The sequence below is a fragment of the Myotis nattereri genome (assembly GCF_964212035.1).
Source record: "Myotis nattereri genome assembly, chromosome: 7".
NCBI lineage: Eukaryota > Metazoa > Chordata > Mammalia > Chiroptera > Vespertilionidae > Myotis > Myotis nattereri.
In genome coordinates, this window is record NC_138082.1 from 68095459 (window position 1) to 68108826 (window position 13368).

Below are 13368 nucleotides of genomic sequence, written 5' to 3' on the forward strand. Positions count from 1 at the left end.
CCTTCTCCCTTCCTCTCCAAAATAATAAAAAGAAATTTAAAAAATGCATAATTCACTAATTAAAGATTTCTTTATAGTTTTGTTATTTTTTTGTTTTAGGTTTAAAAAATATGATTGCAACCATTGGAGTCAATAAATATATCAAACTATTAAAGTTATTTGTTTACATTTGTTTTCATTTCAAGCATTACATCTTTTGCAGCAAAAAACCCAAGCCTTACCTATATTTTCATAAACTGACGATCACCGAAACTATTATTTCCCAATAAATTATTCACATCCCCAAATTCACATTCAAAATTATTCATTGTTCTTGTGGCAAGCAGAAGTCTTATCTAGTATTTGAGCATAAGAGTAGCACTGGAATATAAACAAATGGACTATGGAGAGGAGGGCGGTGTGGCGGGAAGAGGCATGGAGGAGAGAGAGAGAGAGAGAGAGAGAGAGAGAGAGAGAGAGAGAGAGAGAGAGACTGCTGCACTGAGCCTGTCACCTGGAGGACTCGGCACCCGAAAAGCCCCCGAGGAATGGCCCCCAGACCCCTAGGCCCTTCTGCTGCCTTCACTGTATCTGCTATGGTGCCCACTGTGCGCTTTGGTTCTCTGCTGGAACAAGTGCCCTGGCCTGAACCCCAGTTTGCTTGATAATCTGTCTGGCCCTCGCCAATGACCCCTGTCTGGGAGCTAGAGCCTGTCCGTGAAACTCAGCAGCTGACTAGGGTCCTATTTCAGCCAAGGCAGAACCCTCAGAAAGTGAGAGACACTGCCGCATCGCCAGCAAGAAGGTTCACCAGAATGAACCCCGGATCCTGCGGTCAGCCTCTTGAGAGCGTTGCGCACCAAAGCCCTTTCGCTCTTGTATTGTCATTGGATGACTGGCCTCCCTCTCTGAATCTGACACTGGGCTTTCTCCCCTCTCCCTTCCAGCCTCCTCTGAGGTCCAACATGCCTTCAGCCCAGCCTGGAAGGGTTATAACCCATCACAGGTGATTTAAACGAATTTCAGTGCTGTTTGATGGATTTCAAAGGCCTGACCTTTGGTGCATTAGGAAGATCTACTCTCGCCTTCACTTTATTTTGTAGCTATCATTTGGCTAGATGGGCCTGCCTCTTCTCCTCCCAATGGCATTCATCACACACAGTCTGTCTTCCCTGGCAGCCTGCAAGGATTAGGTCTGTCTTGATCGCTGTTGTATCCTTATTCCCAGCATGATGCCCAGCACACAGTAGGGAATTAATAAGCCTGTGTTAAGGTAATGAATCTGTGCTACACATGTGTCATTATCAAGCAATCCATTAGTTTAGGAAATGAAATGCCCTCGCGTATTTAAATTTATTAATTGGCCAGTAACACTGATGCATTAGCCAGCACATTTTAACTTTAACATATTCATGCAGAGAAGCATACTTTGAAAAACTGTTTAACCAATTTCTGGGGGTAGGTAGGAGGGAGATTATAAGCATCTCTGCATTCAGGTGTTGCTTCATAGTGTATGCAAAATTTATTTTATAGCACTGGCCTCTCCACAGTGAATTAAAGCACAAATATATTAAATAATATGTTTTAGCTATCATTTTAACTTTTGTGAAATTTTTCTCCCTTCAAAAGAGTATCTGCTAAATTTTCCTTACAAAATTCTAAGTGAAGGGAAGTAAAAGCTTTTTACTGGAAACAGCATTTCATTCAACAACAGAACTATAAAAAATATACATTTTCTTGGGACTTACATTTATTCAAAAAATTCTGGAAAATTGGTGGTAACATATTTACATAGTTTTACTATGTTTAGTTAAAACATAGTAAAGAATTTATGACCTCATGGCAAAGAAAAAATATTTTAAGTGTTCAGTCTTTGTATAATCCCTGTGGCTGTACTCTCCTATCCAAAATAAAACAAATTAATTTTCCAATTCAGCTCCCAAACTACTCTCTTGGACAAGTATACTTTTGTGTCTTTGTGTATTTAATGACAAGTGACAAACCAATTATGGAAAAGAACAGAAAAAATTCCTTCTGGCTGTTCTCCTAAAACCAAGGTGTCCTTTCTCATATGTATACATATATGATTTCTCTGAATGAGGGGCTATATCAGGACTAAACTGAGTCACAGGGCATTGGGTTCAATTTCTGCTTCCATGGAGGTCCCATGTGAATCTGCACCAGTCCTTTCAACACCCTGTTTCCTCATCTGTCACATAAGAATTACAGTATTTGTCCCTTACCATCTTCACAAATATGTTTCCTTATCTTAATTATACTTAGGACTTCCCAAATGGGTGGGATGATGTGTGTGTGTGTGTGTTTATTGATTTCAGAGAGGAAGGCAGAGGGAGAGAGACATAGAAACATCAATGATGAGAGAGAATCATTGATTAGCTACTTCCCGCATGCCCCCTACTGGGGATTGAGCCCACAACCCAGGCATGTGCCCTGACTGGGAATTGAACAATGGCCTCCTGATTCGTGTGCCCATGCTCAACTGCTGAGCCACACCAGCCAGGCAATGAAAGGTATTTTTATTTTAATACTTTTGCAAATGCACATCTAAACTAAATGCAAGTTATTCAAAAATTTCAATGATATATTTTCTACTTTTGGGTACCCTATTAATATGAAGTGTGGGAAGGCTGTAGCCTCCCTGTGGCTGAATGTGTTCATTAGTGGACCGTGCATGTCCTTGGACTTTGTTGTCAGTGATGGAAATTAGTTTGTACCATGACATTCATATTCAGTTCTAAAATGATTTATAAATGTCCACTATGTGCCAGAAATGTAGTCGGGTCTTTGTTAGTGCTTTTATCTTAGTGCTTGGGCTGCTATAGCAAAAGGCCATACACTGAGTGTCTTATACAACAGACATTTATTTCTCACAGTTCTGAAAGCTGGGAATTCTAAGATCAAGGTACTGGTAGATTTGGTGCCCGATGAGAACTGGCTTCCTGGCTTGTAGACAGCCACCATCTGGTTGTGGCCTTTCCTTGGGGCATGAACATAAGGAGAGCAAGATCTCTCTGTGCCACTCTTGATAAGGACACTAACGTCATCCTGGGCACCCCACCCTCATCCAAACATAATTCCCTCCCAAAGGTCCCACCTCCAAATACATCACATTGAGACTTAGGGACACAGCACTCAGCTTTATACAGAGTATAAAGATATAAATGATAGAGTCCCTGGCTTCATGGAGGCCTTATTCTAGCTTAGAGAACACCAATGCAGGAGTGACTCCAGGTAGAGTGTTAAGTGCTATGAGGACACAGAAGAGCAAATCTCAGACTTCCAGAAGGAGGTGACATGTAAGCTGAGTTAAAGAATGAACAAGGAAGTCATCCAATAAAGGCAGCAGGAAAGAATATTCCTGATAGAGTAAATAGCATAGGCAAAAGCCCCAACATAAAAAAAAAAAAAAAAAAAAAAAAACCAGAATGGCTTCTTCAACGGGAAATACGAATAATACTAGTACAAACATGTAATGGGCCATTTGAAGAGCAGTGGGAGAGGAGGATGAAGAGGACATACGGGCCCTAAGCGGGCCACTGAAGAACCTATGTTTTATCGCATTGGGCTGTGCCTCTCACACTGGGGTTCTCAAACCCTGGGGACAGGCAGTATTAACATGGCCCAGCTTCTTCGTTCTCAATTTAACCCAAAACTATGGGGAAGAAACAGTGCTTAAGTTGAAGCACTATTATTTCAAAACATGTGTCAATATCAAAACAGCCATCCTTGCCTGGCCAGTGTGGCTCAGTGGTTGAGCATCACCTATAAACCAGGAGGCCATGGTTCAATTCCCAGTCAGGTCACATGCCCGGGTTGCAGGCTGGATTCCCAGTAGGGAGCGTACAGGAGGCAGCTGATCAGTGATTCTCTCTCATCATTGATGTTTCTATTTCTCTCCCTCTCCCTTTCCCTCTGAAATCAATAAAAATATATTTTAAAAAAATCCATTCTTAAATTTACCTGAATTGGAGAAGCAGAGCAGGTAACTAATGGGGAACTGCTGATGGCTGCTGTGCTGGGTAGTGACACAGTCAGATTTATGTTTCGGATCACTCACTCATTCTGGTGATGGTGTGGAGAATAGATACAAGGGAGGAAAGACTGGAAACAGGAAAGTCGGTTAGGAGGTGGCTCGGGTCTTCCAGGAAGGAGCTGAAATATGGCCAGGGTGTAAGTGTGGGGGATTTGAGGAACTGGAGCACATTTTAGGGGACTTGTAGAGGTAAGATCATTAGCACTTTCTGAGTGATCAAATATGGAGGTTAAAAAAAGGGAGAGGTGTCAAAGGTCAACCCAGGATGTGGTCTTGGAAGACTGGATGGACAATGGTGCCCTTCAGCAAGCTGGAGAATATGGGAGGAGGTGAGGAGCTGGAAGAAGATTACAACTTCAGCTTTGAATATGTACATTTCTACATGCCTATTGAACCACAGAGGGAGAGGCTCAGAAGTTATCCCAATAGCCTCCTCTGGCTCTCCTTGTGAAAAACCACCAGCATCTGCAAGGGGATCAGAATGAGGGGAGCATTTTGCCTCCTTTCCAATGTCAGTGGTCATCTCTTGAGTCCACACATGATATACACTCGGCTTCTTCATGGTTATCTCTGATAACTGTCTACACCTGTGACAGAGTAGTAATTACCTAGGCATGCTTTTCTTCAAGAAGCACCCACTTTGTAAAAGGTATATTTCTGCAGTTTTCTAACCTTTTTCATAGCAACAGCGTGTGTCACTGACATGATGAACTGCTTGTTATCAGTGGGGAGCTCTCCGCGTCCTCACCTATTGCCAGTGGAAGTGGGGTTCTTGTAATGTCACAAGAAAAGGAATTCTCTGAGACTCGCATGGGAGAATGAGGTGTCTTAGAAAGCTTTCTTTCTATGGCATCAAACCTCTGAGTTTCTGAGGTCCCATTTCCCTCCATGCCGTCAAGGAAAAAGCCCCATTTTGCTTTCAGCAGACTAGGATTCAGGCCATTGCCGAGAGTTTCCGTTCCACAGTTGAACATGCCAGTCCAGCATCAGGGCAGCCGAGTTTGTGTTCTCAACTGCAGTCCGTCAGTTCATTGTGTGGGGGGTCCCCATGGCCATGGGCCATGCAGCCTCACAGCCGTGGCCAAACTACGGCCCGCGGGCCGGATCCGGCCCGTTTGAAATGAATAAAACTAAAAAAAAAAAAAGACCATACCCTTTTATGTAATGATGTTTACTTTGAATTTATATTAGTTCACACAAACACTCCATCCATGCTTTTGTTCCGGCCCTCCGGTCCAGTTTAAGAACCCACTGTGGCCCTCGAGTCAAAAAGTTTGCCCACCCCTGCTCTAGGGCCACATGGCTCTGGAGGGAAGAGGGCCATTGAAGGCAACAGAGCCACAAGAGCCAAGGGAGAGCGTTCCTTTGTCTGGGGGCGTATGTATTTCCAAATTTTCTCAGGTTTGCATTGGCTCCACCCCCTCCAGCTAATGAACTCTGTTCCAGGTTAGACTGGCCAACACCTTCCCTTCCTCACCCCAACTGACTGCACATGCCTCCATCTCCCCCTTGGTTGGACCCCCTCCCCCAGTGATCTGCAGGGAATGGACCGGGGGTTTCCTGGGGGGTGTAAAGTTGCAGCGTCCTGGTGAAGCTGCTTAGAATGTCCAGCCTTCCCTTTGCTCCTTCCTATGATTAATAACTGGCTAATTACCATGGCATCACTTTGTAAATTAATAACCTGGAAGAAAATGTATGATCATAGCATCCACCAATCCCTTAGCCTCCTGAGTCTCTATTTCTGAACTTTATTTCACTCCCAGCAACTTCATCATTTCCAACCTAGCTCCTGGCCTCCCAGTTGCAATAAAACACATACTGGTCTCAGGTGGGAAATAAGCATCAGAAACAGATGAACTCATAAGACAAAAATCTTATGTCCCTATCCTCCTGTTTTCATGCAAATGTCCCTAGTAATTAAATCAGGAAGAGAAAATGTAGCAAAAACATATCAGCCAAATGGTTTCAAATTTTCAAAAGAAGCTGTAAATATGGTCCTTTTTTGAAGATCAGGTTCTAGCTGGAGTAGGAGAAAGGGTAACAGTTGTTCTGATGAAGCAGTTTTTAAAATTCTTGTCAGTGATTTGAAGAGAGATAACTGATGTATGTTGAAGAAGCTGGCAAGATTTTTAAATAGTTCGGACGCTACGGGGAGCATTTTTTTCCCTTAAAGCAATGTACTCAGAAGTGTTGGCAAGATTTTATTTCAACGTAGCTGTGCTTATGTGAGGAAGTTATTTTGAATTACCCTAGTATAAATATGTATGACTTTATTTGTATTGAAAATTTCCCTTGCAAGCGAGTGACTGAGGGACTGTTATAACTCTATTGCTTTGTAAGTGATTTAGGCATTTCATTTTGGAAATAAAATATTATACCCAGAATTCAAAAATAATACCAGAATCCTGTTTGTGAGCACAGGTGATTTTTGCACCTACATTAATGCCTCTTTACTCTTTTTTTTTTTTTTTTTTTTTTTGCCATGTGGAACAAATGACATCTGTTGCCTTAAGTCTGGCAGCATTATTCACGCATGCATGCTTTCATTCATTCAAGACTGTTATTCAACACCTCTCATGCCCCAAACTCCACACTAGGCACTGGGCACACGGCAATAGCATTGAACTGTCCAACTTCATCACATATTTCAGGTGGACATCCTGTTTCCTCCAGGCAATTCTCTGCAGCCCCGTGGACATTTCAAAGCCTAGGGTGATATCTTACTATTTAAAAGCTAAGCCTGTTGAAGGCTGTGGACAAGGCTATCTTTGAAAGATATTTTTTTTTTTCCTTCTGAAGAGAGAATGGCAAAAGAAAGGTAAGAAGGAGTGAGGGCCTCCCAGAGCCTGAAGCAGAGGGAAGAAGAGGGAGGGACGTTGTATTGGAGGAAGCATTGTAAATAGGGCTCACACTTTTCATAAGCCTTTGAGGAACCAGTTACTACTTCGCTACATGAAAATGAAGCTGCTGGCAGGAAAATCTAGCCAGTTGAAAGGGAAACAAAACAAAATTCCCCATCTTCTCTGTGTCCTTTCTTTGGGTATTTTGGGTGTTCCAGAGGTGAGCGCATCATTTATCCTAACTGACTCCTTCACCCTTGCCTTCAGAAGCAAATGGTACTCTCCTAGTCCACTCCATTTTCTCCTTATGAGTTATTTTTTCAGAGACAACTTCTTATTACATTTTAATATATTTACTTAAAAATAAACCATGAAAGGATTCATTGGAGCCCATGAAAGGTAAAGACAAATATATACGCAGCATTCTGCATTTGCCCTTTTTATTTTATTTTAATTTTTTGGTTAGGCCGTGTGTGAGCTGACACAGAAGAAGAGGAGTGAAACAATTTGTGTTAAGTAGTGGAATTGGTAACATAGTTTGATAAAGAGGAGGTTGTGTGGGCCTAAGTGTCCCTCCTGCTACACTCATCTACCCTCAGTCTTATCTCTATCCATTACAAGTGTGAAACAGATCAGCTTACATACCTTGAAAGCTTCTTAATGAATGGCAGATTCCACAAACAACAACAAATATTTGCTATATAATAGGCACTATTCCAGAGGATTAAGAAAGACACATCAGTGACAAATGGCTTTTCTTTGTCAAATAAATTACTATTTAGAGATCCTAAGTGAAGCAATGGTTAAAAACTTCCATATTATGGTATTTTTCTTCATGTCATAAAAAGTACTACTTTGCCCCAAATTCAGAATCTAATGTGATTCCAAATGATACAAGCATCTTCCACCTAACCCTGAATATTTCCTTCAACCACACAAAAATCCTCCACAATAGAGGCAAAAACTTCAATATAGATCATCCTTACAGAAAAACTACCACAAACTAGAATACTTTTCCGTATACCCTATAGATGCTCAATGATAGAAGGTAATAATATAGCTCAGGATCATGCTGATTTCTCTAGACTAAAATCCCAAATACTCAGTAGATAGATACATTAAACTTGGAAAGAATGGGGTTTTAATTTTTCTTCTTGTTTTAAAAGGCCAAGTGTTTTCTGTGGACTTTCAGCTTTGATCTGTCCGTCTTGTCTAGAAGGGTGATAGCCATGTGCCAAGAACAATAGGTGAGCCAGCTTCCCTCAACCCAGAAAAATTACCCCTTTGCCATGGAGCCATACTTATGGTTCCACAATGGCCAAGGAAAAACCTAATAGGGACAGATTTTTCTGCATGTGTAGCAAAGTTAGTTCCAGAGAGAGAGAGAGAGAAGCCTGGTTTGCACTGTAGCAGAACCATTGGAACAATATGCTCCCTGTGTCCACAACCCAAGCCTCCCCTGACACCCTCCTTTCTAGGGCAGAGGGTAGAAAAGTCACACATACAGTCGGTCATGCCAGGGCCTGCTGACACAACCCGACTCCCGGATTTGCAGGCAGGAGTGTGAAGCAACGTCTCCACTACATACATATTCTTACCTTTCTTTCCTAAGTCCATGCTTCAGCACTCAGCTGGGAGGGGAGAAGAAGATAAAGCAGAAAAACTTTCTAAGTGCTATTCCATCACTTCCACCCCAGCCCCAGTTCCTTCAGGCCTCTGAAGTTTTTGTAAGAATAGGTAAAGGGCTTTGAACGGTGTGAAGACATTTAAACAAATAGGATCTTTGGCACTTCTTGACCACGCTAAGCTGGCTACAAGAGTGCTTCCCCCGAGGCAAAAACATATAGAGAGAATTATGCAGAAAAAAAATACTTTTTCCTTACAATTGTACATGGAAATGTGAAATATAGTCAAACTGTAAAGTACATGTATTCTTCTCAGAGGTTAGTATCATGATGCTTAATCATGAACACCTTACCTTTTCTACTACAATTGAGAAATTCCGTATTACTTTTCCAACTTTGTTATCAGCATTAATTTCTGTATAATGCAAGAGCCGGTTAAATAATCCCTAATAAAAATCATAACATAATTAAATAAATAATGAGAAAATAATTTAAAATAATAAAGATCACCAGAAAGATACGTTACATCCACCTCTGGTTTTCCATCATTTAACTTCAAATATCTTAGGTTAATTCATGGGAAAGAATTCCTATTTATTGATATGCCTTTCTTGTAACAAGACATTTTACATGTATTATCATAGTTTTTCACCACAACCAGCTTAAATCTAAATACTTTTTTGCTCATTTTTTAAAATGAGGTTCACAGGGCTTTAATATTTTGACCTAAATACACAATTAGTACTCATAAAACAGGGAGTCAAATCCAGTTCATCTAATGCCAAAAGCTCTATCTTTGCCACTATAAAATGCTGTCATCGAGAAGAATATAGAGTGTCCCCCAAAAATGTATACACACAGTTTAAAGGCAGTGTTTATTAAAATACATTTCATTTTCATTTAACAGCTATCAGCTGTTAAAGTGTGTATACATTTGGGGGGACACCCTGTATATAGAAGCTAGTTTCAAATGCACTGATGTCCTGTTCCCAGTCAGCAAGCGATCAAAGAAATTACATAAGAAGTAAAAACTAGTCCCAGATATGCCTGTATCAGAATCTCTCCTTCATCACTAGCTTGTTCTGTGCTTGGGCCCAATACAGGGCCAGGAAGAATCAGCAGGAACCTGCCTATGAGAGCTTTTCCCACATGGAGGGTCCGGGAGAGAAGACTGAACTGAGGAAACACTTTATCTGGGAAGCCAGAGGCAACAAAGCCAGAGAAAGCGTTCAACCTGAGCATTTGACCTGAGCCAGTAGTCTAACTAAAGACATGAGCCTAAGTGCTAGGTCCAAGAGGCAAACGAAGCCACACATGGAGCAACAAGTACTAACTAAATCATTCGGGACGACTGGGTGTGGACGGCGATGCCGTGTGCAGAGTGGATGGGCGCCAAAAGCGCCACGGTGTTGACCATGAGGGTGGCCCCGGCAGCTAAAAGGCCACAGAAGAGTCAGACACTTGAATACTAGGGAAAGTGATTGAGTCTCTCCAGGGCACATCTATAACTGCCAGGCCTACAGAAGCAAGGGGTTTTGGGTTTTGTTTCCTTAGCTATTATACTTCCTAATTGTGATTATCATGGAGAAGATATTCGTTAGAGTAAAGTTTCTATATTTGAGCACCTGAAACAACTTGAACAAAACAAATCTCAGTGCAAAATTGGGACTGAGTAGAGTACAAAATTTATAATGTGGACTTTGTAACAGAATAGGGACTACAGAAGACCACAAGGTAGCATGCAGTTTTTTCCAGGTCACTAGACAATCTGTAGATGCAAACAATTCCTGGTCCCATTTCCCTTTAAAAAGGAAAAAAAAGAAAAAGGTACAGGTCACTCCAGGCCCATAGGCTGCTGTCCAAATGGCCCTTTTGGAAGTTTTGACCTGCAAGGAGCATGAAATGGATCCTTTGAGACAGGAAACAAGTTAGGGACCTTGAAGTGTTTTTGAGGAGTCTTAAAAAAATTCATCTGTATTAGGATTAAATATCTCAATAGTTTCCCCCCTTAGTACTTGCATTGATTGTTCAATTTTAGCATAAAAAAAATTCTGGCCTTGTAGATGTTTAACAGACTCAAAAATTTCATTTTCCATCGAATAATGTGGTTTTTTTCCCCCACTATGGGTACTTAAAATTAGGGCAGACCCCAGGATAGCTACAATTCCAAAGGGGAATGCTCAGTTCATTATGAATGGTCTTACAGCAAAAAGTGCTTTGACAGCCAAATTCCTGGTCTCCAAATTTGTAAGTTTGTCTTTTTTTTCTCACAAGTCTTACTCAAGACCGCTTCTGAGCTTTTGCACATTTAATGCTTACACTCAAAGACAATGTGTTACTAAAGAACGTGAGAACCGTCAAGTTCATACATTTGGATTAAAGAAGTCTGATATTTATAACCAAACTATGACCATACTGGATACAATAAATTAACTGCTGAACTAACAGAAGAAAAAAATACTGTACTTATTTTCATGTCTGTGGCTACACATCCTTTGAACAGGTCTAAAGACTCCTAAACCAGCTATAAATCCTATGATGCCTTCATTTTATTTCTTCACTTAATGGCACAGCACTCATTTCTCAATGGAAAAATTATGAGTAATACTGCAAGGTAAATAGTTGTTTTTAGTAGTAAAAAAATAATTTACACTGTCCTTAATTGATCTGTACCTTCCGTGTTATTTTTTCAACCTTTCATTATAATAAATAATAAAACTACACTATAATGAAACTTCATGTAGTACTTCATTTAAACCTCTATAAAACCCTAAGGAATGGCCACTATAAGTGTACCCACATTGTAGATAAGGAAACAAACTTAGAAAGAGTTGCCTGTAATCAGAAGAGTAGTAATCTGCAGGACTAATATTCAAAATAGATACTTTGGGCTTCACAGGGTATAAAAATATCAGGGATGTGCTTGCTTAATAATTTTTAAATAACTTTAATTCAGCCCACATGAAAAAAATTTAAAAATGAAATTTAAAAGTGAAAAAATTATCTTAAATACCAGGTCTGAAATTTGTCAGTTGCTTCAATGTTTTACTCTTTTGACATGTATAAAAAGACATAACCAAAAAGTTCAATGACCAAATTCCAGTGTGAAAATACGGTGCATAATTCATGCACATCTCTGCATTTAGGGAGAAAAGTGACTTGTATAGTTGATAGAATTATAGTTCTATCACATGTTTGTATATAATTGTTATGTATACATGGATTATAAATTGTTAATTTTTATGGATATATAGAAAGAATAGTTCAAATCAATAAACGTTTATAAGTGTTGAAGAGAAAGCTTGCATTTAAACATTACTTTGTTTCTTCGACCTAAGAGAATGAACTTTTTTTTCAAAAGCACGGTTAAAAATCAAGCATTAGATATGCAAATATGTGTTCAGATCAGAGATACCAAAATTATTCAAATGATTAATTATTCATCATAAAATGTCAATTAATAATTATGAAGCATAAAAGGCATCTTTCTAATGCATCTTTATTTTCTTGGCCTAAAAAGGGCTTCATATGCATGTCCAATTGACTTCTAACAAATTTTAAAAAATTCAACAAAGTAAACAAATTGTAAACAAGTGCAAACTCTGAATTTTAAGAAGAGAACAAATGGGCCCAAAATGAATGACAGATAAATGAAGAGAAAAACAAAAAAAATATATAGCCACATCCATGACGTAAGCAGCTCTATGTTCACTCACTTGTTAGGTAAGGAGGCAACCTGGCCAAGAAAACAACCCAACAACTCAAGCTGTGCGTCTGCTTAGCATGTACAGAATGCGTGGCATGATGTTTCTCTCTGAATAGACTGATCTTGTGAGGAGGTGGGGGGGTGCTTTGGGAAATTTTTTACACTTTCAGAGAGTCATTTAAAAAAAAAAAAAAGCCCAGTTTAAGTTTCCTTAAATTACCTATTGTAATTCTAAAGTCTGCTAAGCACTGCTAAAATATCACTATTAATGAGAAAATTTTTCACATTGCCTTACTTCTAAAGAATTTCTCTACTCGAAGGATTACTTATTTTTAGAAAGATTATATATTGGTAAAAAGTCGATTTGAGCTGAGCTGATCCTTCAGAATGAGGAGCAATTACGATTCCTGAGCTAACTGACTTGTACATTTATTGTTATTATTATTTTTACTTTTGAGACACCTGGTGAACTTGTTCTCCGATGACCCAGGGAGTTATTTTAGTCAGGGTGTCCCTGACCTCCTGCTGGTAGATTAATTACATATTTAACATTGCGTTTTCAAGACGAAATGATAAATCTGGACACACAGAGGAGGCAGAAAAGAGAGCGAGGGAGAAGAGGTTGTTAAGAAACAAAACAAGGGATTGCAAAAGGGAGAGATCAAACAGAAAGAAAGGAGAATGTAGGAAATGCAATTGGGAAAGAATTTCAAGAAAATAAGGAGAAAGGGCAGGAAGGGCTGAAAAGGCGAGCGAGAGGGAGGGAGTGGGGGGAGAGGATGGGGGGGGGTTCAATTCCCTGGCGAGGCTCCTGGCGCCCGCGCCCCGCTCGCCAACAGCCTCCCAACTTGGGGAGCAAGCCACCTCCTCGGGCCTGCGTCGCCGGCAACTCCCTCCAAGTTTGCCGGCGGCTCCTCCGGGGCCCCTGCCCGGCACCACCCCCTCCGCTTAGGGAGATTGACAGGCGCGTGGAGGAGGCTTTTCCAGGCACAGCCTTTCTCATGGTAATCAGCCCCCGGCATCACCTCCCCGCCGCGGCCGCTCCCGCACCGCGCGCAGCCCGCGGACCCGGGGGACCGGAAACGGGGCGGCGGGCGGGGAGCGGGCGGGCGAGCCAGGTCAGCTGACCGGGCGGCGGGGCGGGGGTCGCGGGGTTCCCGGGCG

General features: G+C 41.0%; 1 protein-coding gene across 4 annotated transcripts in view; it reads right to left on the reverse strand.

The window, feature by feature from the left end:
• LOC308522433 (uncharacterized protein) overlaps positions 1 to 13368 on the reverse strand; it is a 118659-nt gene that overhangs the window by 104827 nt on the left and 464 nt on the right. The gene's annotated exons all lie outside the window — the stretch shown is intronic.